We start from the raw sequence: 12,756 nt of genomic DNA, 5'->3' as shown, positions 1-12,756 counted from the left end.
GACTTTGATAGCAGAGTGACTGAAGTGGATAGACTGTCACCAGCATTACTTCCTATGCTGGTACCACGAGCTCCAGCACTGAGGCTGCCCTCCTGCAAAGACAGGGGTTCGAATCCCTCCCCATGTCTGTGAAATGTCCGTGTTTCCTCTGTCACATGGCTTATTCCAGTGACCCCAGACAGATAACCTGATGTTGGCAAATTACCAGTAATGTGTGATGGAATGGCTTTCCATCCTGTGGCGCTGTGCTCCGCCCGCCCATGACGCTGTGCCCCGCCCCCCCCCATGGCGCTGTGCTCTACCAGCATTTTGCAAGGCTGATGGATGTTTTGGCATCTTATCTAAAGCTGATAGAGATGTGGCCCTCGACGGTCGGCCCCAGTAGGCCGACTGTTCATCTCTCTGTGGATCAAGTGAGCTGATAATATTTATGCTATAATGAGTCCTGAATTCTTCACACACCAGACTCTGAGAAACACAAAAGGAACATAAGAGAAACAAGAGAAGCACGGCAGACGAATGGGCTAAGCGGAACACCTCACAAGCAGCTTGATAAATCAAACTGACCTGCAAACAGGACAGCAAGGGCTCTGCTTCACATGACACACGTCAGGGTGAGACGTGCAGCCTGTTAACCCGGCTGCAAACAATCCACTGGCTCCCAGGCAACAGCAGGGCTAATGCAGTGCCGGAAGCCCATTGGTAATTGGTTAATGTTTTATATCTCTTCATGTCATCAATCCATGTTGCTGGATTGTAAAAGTAACAAGGTAGCTGGGGAATTACTGTAGGAATGGAGATCATCATCTGGAAATGCTGTATGTAGCTTAAAGTTTCATATTCAACTTTTAGTCTGCAGAAGGGTTTAAACAGAAAACACTTCAATAGTGTACAGTAATCCGACTGCAAATTATGAGTGGAGCGAGTGCTGTGCCTATTGACCGTGCTGGTGAACGTGATCTTTTTATCTTCTTGGGGATTTAGCGGGCAGAAAGTGGAGTTAAAGTATCGTTATATGTTAATCAGATTAAGAACACCTTCATTGGAGCAGATCTGCTAAGAACAAGCTGTAATTATAGCAAGAAATGGCTTCACAGCAGGTAAAGCGTTCATGTAGGTTTGTTGGAGATGGAGTGGAGGGGGATAGGAGTGGAGAGTTTGGAAGGGCTATCATCTCTGAGGTGGTAATGGAGGTGGAGGGGAGGGGGAGGGGGAGGGGGAGGGGCTTCATCCCAAATATGGTGATGGGGGTGGGGTTTGGGGGGAGTTCATCTCTCACATTTGAATGTTTTGACCTCATCGTGTCCCAGCTGTAAAGACCTACTTGTACAATGGCCAATTTTTAAAAATCATGGCTAGGTTGATGAATCATTGTTCTTCATCAAATTGTAATCTGGACAAAGTAATTAAATTTCATAGAGTAATTCTAATGGCATCTCCTTTGTAAATACTGGGAAAGCATAGTGATATCAAGAGGCAAGCAGCCTGTCATTACAAACCCATCTGTGTCTCAGGTTTTCTGTAACAAGCTGTAATTTATGTCACAAGCATGAGGCCAGACAGTCCGCCAGCTAAACATTTGGACCATTTAAGTTTGCAGCGTCCATCTCTATTAAACCGAAAATATGGCTGCTCACTCTCTCTGACTAAAGGGGAGAAAGTGCCTAATGATGAAAATCTGCAGCTTATTTCCATACTTATGCTCTGTCTTGGGACAGCAATGACAAACTTAATTACTGGCAAGTTTACCGCCGGTATGTGAGACGGGGCTCCTCTAAGGAGCATGGAAACCTGCCTCACACATCCAGATGAATCCTTGCTCAGGCACAAAAGAATAACCTCTCAGTGTGTAAGCTGGACTTAAAATAACAGACACAAGGGTTTGGGGCATCGTCACATGATAACTGCATGGAGGGAGCTACGTGTGCGCAGTGGTACTGTGTCAGACCACTATGGAGCAGACTGACTCACGACAGACCCAACAGTGCGCAGTGGTACTGTGTCAGACCACTATGGAGCAGACTGACTCACGACAGACCCAACAGTGCGCAGTGGTACTGTGTCAGACCACTATGGAGCAGACTGACTCACGACGGACCCAACAGTGCGCAGTGGTACTGTGTCAGACCACTATGGAGCAGACTGACTCACGACGGACCCAACAGTGCGCAGTGGTACTGTGTCAGACCACTATGTAGTAGACTGACTCACGACGGACCCAACAGTGAGCAGTGGTACTGTGTCAGACCACTATGTAGTAGACTGACTCACGACGGACCCAACAGTGAGCAGTGGTACTGTGTCAGACCACTATGGAGCAGACTGACTCACGACGGACCCAACAGTGCGCAGTGGTACTGTGTCAGACCACTATGTAGTAGACTGACTCACGACAGACCCAACAGTGAGCAGTGGTACTGTGTCAGACCACTATGGAGCAGACTGACTCACAACAGACCCAACAGTGTGCAGTGGTACTGTATCAGACCACTATGGAGCAGACTGACTCACGACAGACCCAACAGTGTGCAGTGGTACTGTATCAGACCACTATGGAGCAGACTGACTCACGACAGACCCAACAGTGTGCAGTGGTACTGTGTCAGACCACTATGGAGCAGACTGACTCACGACAGACCCAACAGTGCGCAGTGGTACTGTGTCAGACCACTATGGAGCAGACTGACTCACGACAGACCCAACAGTGCGCAGTGGTACTGTGTCAGACCACTATGGAGCAGACTGACTCACGACAGACCCAACAGTGCGCAGTGGTACTGTGTCAGACCACTACAGAGCAGACTCACAGATTCACAATGGACCCAACAGTATGCAGTGGTACTGTGTCAGACCACTACAGAGCAGACTGATTCACAATGGACCTAACAGGAAAATAAAAGTAGGATAAGTGAGTGAAACAAGCCCCAAGACGGCCTCATACACAGCAGTCTCATCATGCCCTGCGTCAGGGAAAACTCATATTTTCAAACGTGCAGATGAATTTCCCCCACTTTTCTTAAGCATGAGAAATCCCAACTCACAAAAGCCTGTTTGCACAATGTAGTCCAATCACTCTCAGCAAGAAGTGGAGTCTACACTCAGCCTAAAAATTAGCCAAAAATATTAATGTTTATCACATAATACTTTTAGAAATGAATGTTTTTTCTTACCATGTTATTCACTGAAGGGAGCAGGGGAAATGTTTGTACAATATGAGACATTTCTATTCTTATCTTTGTTTAAGTGGATGAAACACTGAATGAATAACATTGTGCTGGTGTAGAATTTTAAGAAAACGACTCTATGGGATAAGAAGTTACCGTGTTATTAAGATATTATGGATATTTTCTCTCTTTCTCTCTCTCTCTCTCTCTCTCTCTCTCTATATATATATATATATATATATATATATATATATATATATACATACTGTATATATATATACAGACACACACACACACACGCACATTTGTAAGGAGGAAATACCAGTGTGAGTATGACTGAGGAGAATGAGTAGGAAATATCAGTGTAAATATGACTGAGGAGAAAAGGAGGAAATATCAGCGTAAGTATGACTGGGGAGAATGAGTAAGAAATATCAGTGTGAGTATGACTGAGGAGTGTGAGTAGGAAATATCAGTGTGAGGCTTACTGAAGAGTACGAAGAGAGTGAGAGAATTATTTTCAGATATTTATGTAGAATTGCATTAGATTAAATAATGATAACAATTGAATAAGGTAAACATCCAGTTTCAAAAGCATCTCAAGAATGCAGCGACACAGGCTGCAGGTCCCCAGGGGAGACAGAAATACCTCAGAAAATTAATTCTCACATCCTTTGTTCCCCACACAAACAAAAGAATACATTCTGGCAGAATAAATATTTTTAAATGATTTTTCAGGGCCAGCTAATTCAATCCGGAACAAACGCAGACCATGGGCACTAAGGTGTACAGGGTGACATGCAGCCACAAAGACATCAGGAAGATCAGCTAGTTAGGTCAGAGTAGCTAAGATAGGTAGCTGCTTTCCGCGTTGACCTCTCTGCAAGTGGCCATGCAGTTATAGCGATGCAGGGGCGTTTCTGTATACTGTACACCACCGTAACTCAATGGGTGAGGCCAGGCTATTAGAGTCATCACAAGTGATCTGAGGTCAGGATGATGGATGAGACACTCTGCAAACACTGCCATATGCCCCCCGCGACTGCTGACTGCAGCTTAACTGGACCGCAGTAGAAATTGGGGCCAGGAGGAATGTTTCTGGAGAGTGAACGTGTGACCTTGGCTCTGTCACCTTGGTGCGATGTGGTCAGCAACTTAGCGGCTCCCGGTTAAATTGGGAGCTTAAAATAAATAACATCTTTTCTTAAAAGACAAATTTAAAGGAGGGGTGGGATGGCCCAGCAGTCAGTGACTAGGGGTCATGGTGAAATTCTCATGTCCGGAAGGTTGTGGTTTTGAATGCTGTGGCCGGTAGGATAATCATCACTGCTGGGCCCATTAGGAAATTCTTTAACCCCAACTGCTTCAGGGGCACTGGGCTTGCTGACCCTATGCTCTGACCCCACAACATGCTGTATATACATGTGTGTCTGTCATAAAGAGCAGGATGGGTTATGTGAAAGCTTGCCAGTACCCCCACGGGGATGATTAAAAGTGCCGTTATTGGATTCTAACATGGAATAACACTTCACCTCTGCACAGTGAAAATTTAAAACGATGCAGCTTGGTGGAGGCTGGTCTGGAGAATCAGCAGCTGCAGACACACTGGAGCAGGAGCTCATTAAAAAAAGCACAGGTTCTATTTTAACGTCCATTTTGCAGAAAAAAGCATGCAGTAGCTGAAAGCCAACAGCCATGTAAGCAAACAGCAACAGCCCTTTTCCAGTGAACTTTCCAGTGAACGTCATACTCCATTATTGTTCTTGTTTATTAGGCCTTTCTGTGGTGTGTTTTCTTTTCAAAGAGGCTTTAGAAAATGCATCTAAGATTGTTCCATAAAATATTCAGAATCCCCGTTGTATCTGTAGCTTGAAAATTCTGGGTTTTTATTTTGAGACAATCTGTCTTTTTTAATTCCATGCCGTGCGGGGCCCCCTGCCAGTCAAAACTTGCTATTTATGGTCTTGTCGCAATCAAGTTTATTTGGCACATTCAATTAATTCCAGCGCGCACCGAATGATTCAACAGAGGCATGTGAGATGGCCCAAGGAGGAGCTGGGCTTCCAGGCGTGATGCAGCCGCACCTTCAGCTCCTGATTTATGTGCCCCTGATAACTAGCAGTCTTCAGAAGATGGAGCCTTTATAGTTATTTAGACGGCAGCTTCTGAATCATGAATTCCGTCACTTTTCTCGGTCTCTTTTCAAGCTCACATGCTCTACATTAAGACCTGAAAATAAATAAGAGGATTGTTTCTGAAACCTCGACTCCATGCTGGAGCTCATGCTACGGGCAACAGAATAATCGTTCCACGGGGGGGAAACCTTCTTGCCCTCTGCGCTGTTATGCACACTTTGGCTTTTCGGGTCGGTAGAACTGCCATCGCCAACACACATCCAGCCGCGGAAAAAATTAAGAGACCACAGCACAATTTTTTGTTTCATTCATTTCTGAATTTAAGGTTGTGCGTCTGTGAATAATGTTTTTTTTTTTTGCAAACTGCAGCCTGTTTTTTCCCTGTTTCTCATTAATGAAGAGCTTCTTCCTTGCTTTATGGGACAGAACACTGGGAATCCCTTCATGATAAAATGGACCTAAAACAAGATGCTGGTTAGACAGGACACCAGCCGTGGAATTCCAGCTCACCATGGCAACAAGAAATGGGCACACAGAACCACGAAACTGCTGACCAGTGCCAGCAGCCCGGACCAAACTCTGAAGATAAAACACAGACTCCAAACCGACCCGAGCTCCAAACCGACACGAGCTCCTAACCGACCTGAGCTCCAAACCGACCCGAGCTCCAAACCAACACGAGCTCCTAACCGACCCGGGCTCCAAACCAACACGAGCTCCTAACCGACCCGGGCTCCAAACCAACGCGCGGCCAGCGATGCCCAGTGATCAGTCTGGACAGGATTCCCAGCAAATTACCTCCGACTCTGAGCAGCTTCACATGATCCTTCCTCAATTTCCTGATTGTAGCACAGCTCAGGTGTAACATAATTACAGCCTGTTAGATCCGAAGGAGCTCATGAGAGCCTCGACTCTGAGCCTTTGCCCGTTTCCATGGCGTCAGGCCTGTTCTGAACGTTGTTATATTTAGGCTGTGTGATGGCTGGCTCTCCTGACCAGGGTGCACCTGTCACATCCAGCCCCATCATGGTGGGTATGTGGGTACAGGCTATGCACTGACGCCAGGTGAACCGCGCTCCTTTGAAGGTGTCCCTAAGGGGGTGTGTCATCAGCGTAACCAGACGGGGTGAACACTTTGGTCTGGAAACGTAAGAGACCCCCACAAGAGGCCCCAGTCTTCCCAATTAACGAGGCCATTTCCCCTCCCCCACTCAGCCCAGATGCCCGTAAGCATCCAGGGAAAGAGTGGATATCTGGGTCATCCGAGCAAAGGCCAGCCCGTCGAGGTCCTCAAGTCTACCGCTGCATTCATATGCTGTCACCCATGTGGGGAGGACATGCTCACGGTCACGCAGCTCAGGAGAACTTTTTTGACATGTGGTATGATTGATGGAATGTTTTTCCTACTGGAATATTCATTGCAATGCTGATCCGGAAGTTCCTTCAGCTACCAGTTTTCCCCATCGGAATATCTGTCGGAATGCTGACCGGGAAGCTCCTTCAGGTACCAGTTTCCCCATCGGAATAATGACCCGGAAGCTCCTTCAGGTACCAGTTTCCCCATCGGAATAATGACCCGGAAGCTCCTTCAGTTGCCTGCATTCCATGCAGTAGCCAAATCTCCAGTGTTTTGTGTCATGCTCCTTTCATTCTGCAGTCCAGGGCAGGTGTCCCGAGACAAGCATGTCTGTGAAGCCCTTGTGATGTGGAGATGGCATTTCCGGTGAACAGGCATGGGGCAGGGAAGAATATCCCTCTCTCTTTAACATGCCAAATGGATACTCCTGTCCCTCGTTTATGATACAGACTTACACATAAACAGCCTGCACACACAGCAGGCCGCTAGACATCTCTGGGCTTCTCTGCATCCCCTACATCTGCCTTGTATGGCAGCTTCTAGAAGCCCATCTCTAATAGTTTCTGCCAGATTTAAAATCTTTGGTATTATTTACTTATTAACAAACTGGGTTATTTGGGAGTTTATGTGTAAGATAGCATCTCCTGCCATATGTAACGTCTGAGGACACGTGACTTGACATGAAAACCTTTCAAAGACCTTTCAGGGGCATGTTTTCCTGCAATTAGGACCCAAACAAGGATGAGGATTGAAAAAGCATCAAGCAGGACAAAGATGTTAAAGTTGTCTTACTAGCTTAGGAGGTACGACGGAGCTGTCGATCAGATATTGGCCTCCGGGGGCTAATTAGCAGCCAATCAGCGGTGGTGTTTGTGAAGGTCTTTCACTACAGATCGACCGCAGCCCCTGGTAGGAGTTGCTTGGCATATCAAAGCGCCATGCAGTCTAATCTATTTATAAATGTGGATGTCTTATTTGTGAGGCAGCATGTATTTACACATGGCGTGGTGAGAGAGTGTGAGCTTGGGAAGGGTCAGTCGTCATGTTACGGTGGGAATCACACTGGGTCATGGGACGGCGAGCGCGAAGTAGGCATGAAACAGAAAATGGCAGAAGTGAAATGAGGTAATGAGGGAATAGGAGGGAATGCTAGAAAGTAAACTGTGGAAGAGAGAGAGAAAGAGAGAGAGGCGGAGAAGCACAGGAGTGTGGAGGACAGCAAGCCGTCCCGAGGGAGCAGAGCAGAGTCTGCAGCTTGTTCTTGCTGTACACCATCCTGAGTACGGCCTGTAAGAGGCATCCCTGTTGACTAATCAGGAGAGCAGGTCCTCTTCTACTAACAGCTCCTCATTGGCTGGCTGCCAGGATCAGGGCGTCTTTGATAGGGCGGGGGAGCATGCGGTGCTCCAACTGTTGCAGGGATTATGTGTTACATACTGCAGTAATTTGGGTTAAGCGCCTCGCTAAGGGGCACCACAGTGGGCCCCCCCGGGGACTCGACCCACCAGCCGTTGGGTTATGAGCTCATGTCTTTAATCACCCTGCCACCTGCTGTCCTATATTGCAGACCAGCTGCAGTCTTCAGGTAAACTTTATCACCCAAATGATGTGGAGAGTCCTGCAGCTCCAGAACTGGCTGAGAATTTAAGGGAGGGAGGCAGAGCAAAGACCTGCCCATGTGTGACAAGACCCCGGAGTTGATCTGAGCCCGGAACATCCCGGAAGGTGGGGGATAGCTCATGGGCATCTTTGCTGAGCAAAACCACGGATTAACGGGAGCCCTTTTGACTCTCCTGGTCCCAGACGGGGGCGTTCCTGCTTGCGGGGGCCACGCCGCCGTTCCGCTCAATCTGCAGAGCGGCAACTCTAATGCTTGCCACAGCTTTCATGGGTCAACGAGCGAGCGGGGAAGCAGCGGAGCGCGGGCCGTGTACTAATTACCGGTGCTCCGTCAGGGGGAGGCCAGTGCTGATGTTTTAATTACCGGGGTTTCACTTTCGTGGCCGTGATGATGGACGACCTAGCCCCCACTGCCCCTTCCTCCATTACTCTAATGATCACCGGAGCTGCGTGTGAAACCAGGATCGCTTGTTGATTTATTGGCCTGGTTTTTGATGGTGCTTTTCCATGACCTGCCCCCCCGCCCCGGTCCCAAATTATGGTGGGGTAGTAAAGCAGCATGCCCAGCCTTGCCCAATGCTTCCTGACCATGTCCAGAATAACGTTGTACTACACAGACTGGGTCTAATTCACTTTTCCGTTACCGGCAAATGATTGGGTGCCCCCAAGAGGGTCTTGTGGTCTCCACTAGTCTCAACAGTTTGCTCGTTATAGCTTTCCTGTTCATAACGGAGCGTGTTTTTTTTCCTGAAGAATGCCATGTGGTCACAATGGCCACAGCAGGGAAAATCAGCATGCCGTGTTATCCAGTAAAATGAAAATTAGAAGTTGTTTTTTGAGTTGCACCGTCTTCGAATTTTACAGAGCACAGCTTTCAAAGCAAGTGTTTGCTGACGACGGGGGAGGCTGCTCCGTCCCGGCGCGGCGGATCTGAGGCACGGCCGCACTCACGATCGGCTCTTTCTGCTTCGCCGTGAATCACACATGCTATTTCTGGACTTCTTGGCTTTTTTTTTCTTGCAAAGAAAGGAAATTATATAGGAGAGCAAGGCTTCGAGTGTGTGTCTCCTGTTCCGCAAAATCTGCATGGCACAAGAAAACTGCACGTGATGTGAGATGTGGGCAGGTCACAATGTCGAGCGAACCGGTGATCACATGACACCAACGCAGAGGGCTCTGGAAGAGGAGGCGTGGCCATGATTCATAATCAAAGACAACTTTATTGTCCACATGCACAGCAAAACAGGGTGAAAGCACACACCACGAGCCCCAGGAGGACTGAACCCCTGAGTGACAAATATTTAGAACATAATTAGATTGGTCTGGGTTGGGGACTCAAAAACCCCGGGTCATGTGACAGGATTGGGAGGTGGGACAGATTAGGGGGGGCATCGTAAAACACCCAGAAGTTTGATTCTTACAGTAATTCCCCCTGGCATCTTGCCACACTCTGCAGACGTTTATTCATGTACGTCTCATGAAGTCTGCTTACCTTCCCGGAATCATTAAAGCTGTTTTATGTGGGCTGTGGAAATGCAGCATGCCGCTACCCCCTCGGCTCCAGGCATTAGCTGCACTTGGGTGTGGTTCTGTGCACCGCTGAAGTGGTCCAGCAATACTGACCATCCAGAACAGACTAGTAGGAGGTGGGTTGGTGCCAGAGTGGGGGGGGCATGAGAGGTGTGGCCCAGTGACTGGACACTGATTAGAATGTCACTGATGCCACAGTACTGACCTGGCATGGAATGTGGGGCTGGTCTTACCATGGCAACGGTCTCCTTGACGACTCAATGTCCTGAATGATATAAATGAAGTGGGATTTTTTTATACCGAACTTCAGAGAATGCTCCTCCCCCCCCGAAGAAAATGCTGCAATACTCCCTCTTTTTGTCAGACCAGAGTGTGGAGCAGATGGTCTGCTGCTCTTTCAGGCCAAACATTAGGCTGCAGAGTTAATGAGGGGCCATTACCAACCCTAACAGAGCCCTGAAGATCATCCTTGGGGCATCCAGATGTTAATGGTAGGGTGGGATGGGCGGGGCCCCATCGCCGCAGGTTACCACGTCCAGATGTAAATGCCACGGAGTGGCATGAAACTGCCATTAAATTCAAGAAACAAGAGGAACATGGGCCGGGTCCACTGTCCCCATGGTGGCCGGCTTGGCCCACGATCTGGTCACCTGTCCAAGGCAGTCCGGCCCAGTTATGCAGCTGCCAGTCATTTGTAATAAAGAGAGGAGCCGGCAGCCTTGACTCACGTAGATTAAACTCCCCAAGAAGCTGGCAGCCGGAATTCTGAATCCCAGACCATCTTAATGGGAAACGCATGCTGGACACGTAGAAGCCAGTCCTGCACCTGCCAGTTTAATAGCAGTCTTCATAAACTGTGATGGGATCCAGCACTTGTATTTAGCAAGTTGAATCTCCACTCTAGCCCTCATTTTTTGAATGAAGGTCAGAAATATGGAATTTTAAGAGCGATGTCACAGTATTGTGAAAAAACAGAAACTTCAGAACATTTTTCTTCATAACTTATGTTTTAGGAAGGCTTCTGAAATCAATCTAAGCTTTTAGGAGGCGAGATCTCTGAGAAAACACTGTCTTTGATAATATTGTTTTATTAAAGCTCAAATGATAGCTGTTTAAATGTCATGATGCTTTGAATAGTAGCCCCCCATTTTAATAAACATCATTAATTTTGCAGTTGTCCCATAATGTGTTTTAATTTTTTAATGATATATTTGGGATTGCTCGTGTAATTAATTTCACTCGCTACAGATTATATGATGCAATAATTGAAATATGCGGTAATCAGGTTGGCTCATGCAGCTCTCTGGCTCTGTGGAGAGGCATATCTTTGGTGGAGTACACCTGTCAGATCGCTGGTCATTCTCTTCCTTGTCTGTCTGCATTTTGCCTGAACTGACAGCTCTCGTCTTATGTCATGGTGTCTCGTGGATGGATGAATTTCGACATTCGGTCTCAAGCACTTCTTAATATCTCAAACTCAGTATATATATTTGTAAGACTGTGACCGACTGGCATCCCGCCCAGGCTGTCACCTGTCTTGTGCCCTGTGTCACCTGGAATAGGATTTAAGCAGGCCTTGACCCAGCATTGCATAGGTGACTGTGGATGGATGGATGTATTTGGATGAAAGCATGCTGTGAATACAGTTGGAATGTAACATGATATGAATACAGTGAGAATGTAGCGTGATGTGAATACAGTGAGAATGTAGCGTGATGTGAATACAGTGGGAATGTAGCGAGATGTGAATATAATGGGAATATAGGGTGATGTGAATACAGTGGGATCGTAGCATGATGTGAATACAGTGGGAATATAGCGTGACGTGAATACAGTGGGAATGTAGCCAGCTCTGACTGGCGGGGCTGGGATCAGGTGACCGCTTTGGACTGCAGGATAGACATGCACAGTGGAAGTGTGCAATTTTTCCTTCCTGCTTGCCACATGATGCCGCCCAACACCTCATTCATCCACAGCTGTTTTCCTGCTCTTGGGTGCTGAAGAACATGTTCCAGAATCCCAAAAATGGGAAGGCCCTGGGTTATCCGGGCAGTCATTGTGGCCACACCCTCTCATTTCCTTCCAGGACCCGAGTTCCGCCATGATCATGTTGTCCTAAAGGGGTGGTCTGCACTGGGCAGTCATTGTGGCCACACCCTCTCATTTCCTTCCAGGACCCGAGTTCCGCCATGATCATGTTGTCCTAAAGGGGTGGTCTGCACTGGGCAGTCATTGTGGCCACACCCTCTCATTTCCTTCCAGGACCCGAGTTCCGCCATGATCATGTTGTCCTAAAGGGGTGGTCTGCACTGGGCAGTCATTGTGGCCACACCCTCTCATTTCCTTCCAGGACCCGAGTTCCGCCATGATCATGTTGTCCTAAAGGGGTGGTCTGCACTGGGCAGTCATTGTGGCCACACCCTCTCATTTCCTTCCAGGACCTGAGTTCCGCCATGATCATGTGGTCCTAATGAATGTGCCCCATTAAATGCTGACTGCTGCCTGAATGAAAACACAGACGGTAATTAAAAAAGACCATCCTGGATTCTTCATTGAAGATGAAAACGTTAATATCCCCTCTATCCATCCTTCCCCATGTACTGGGATTCCGACGGCTCCGGGGCCTTTTCCAGAGTAAATTGACGGCATCCTCTCCTGATAGGGTCCTCTCCATCTGTGCCGGTCACTGCACGGTGATGACGGCCTCGGCACCATGGCTTCAGCTGTCACCCGCTTGCTCCAAATCGGCACACAGGCGTACAAAGACACCGACCTCCTGTAGGTTATCTAAATTACCATCCAGGCCCTCGCTCTCCAGAAATCCGACCTGGTGGCTTCCTTTCTGGGGGGTCTGACCTCCATCTCCTGTAGGTATGGTGTTCATACAGCGCGTCATTCTGGTCGCCCCCAAACCCCTGCTGCTTCGCAGACCTTTCTGCATCTTGTATTG

The 12,756-nt window shown here is 47.9% G+C and overlaps 1 protein-coding gene across 1 annotated transcript in view; it reads left to right on the top strand.

Moving 5' to 3' along the window:
* Positions 1–12,756, top strand: part of znf804b (zinc finger protein 804B) — a 134,957-nt gene that overhangs the window by 89,599 nt on the left and 32,602 nt on the right. The window lies entirely within an intron of this gene.

Source organism: Paramormyrops kingsleyae, chromosome 9, assembly GCF_048594095.1.
Source record: "Paramormyrops kingsleyae isolate MSU_618 chromosome 9, PKINGS_0.4, whole genome shotgun sequence".
In the NCBI taxonomy this organism is placed as follows: domain Eukaryota; kingdom Metazoa; phylum Chordata; class Actinopteri; order Osteoglossiformes; family Mormyridae; genus Paramormyrops; species Paramormyrops kingsleyae.
The sequence above is the reverse complement of the archived record's forward strand: the minus strand, read 5'-3'. Positions and strand labels throughout refer to the sequence as shown.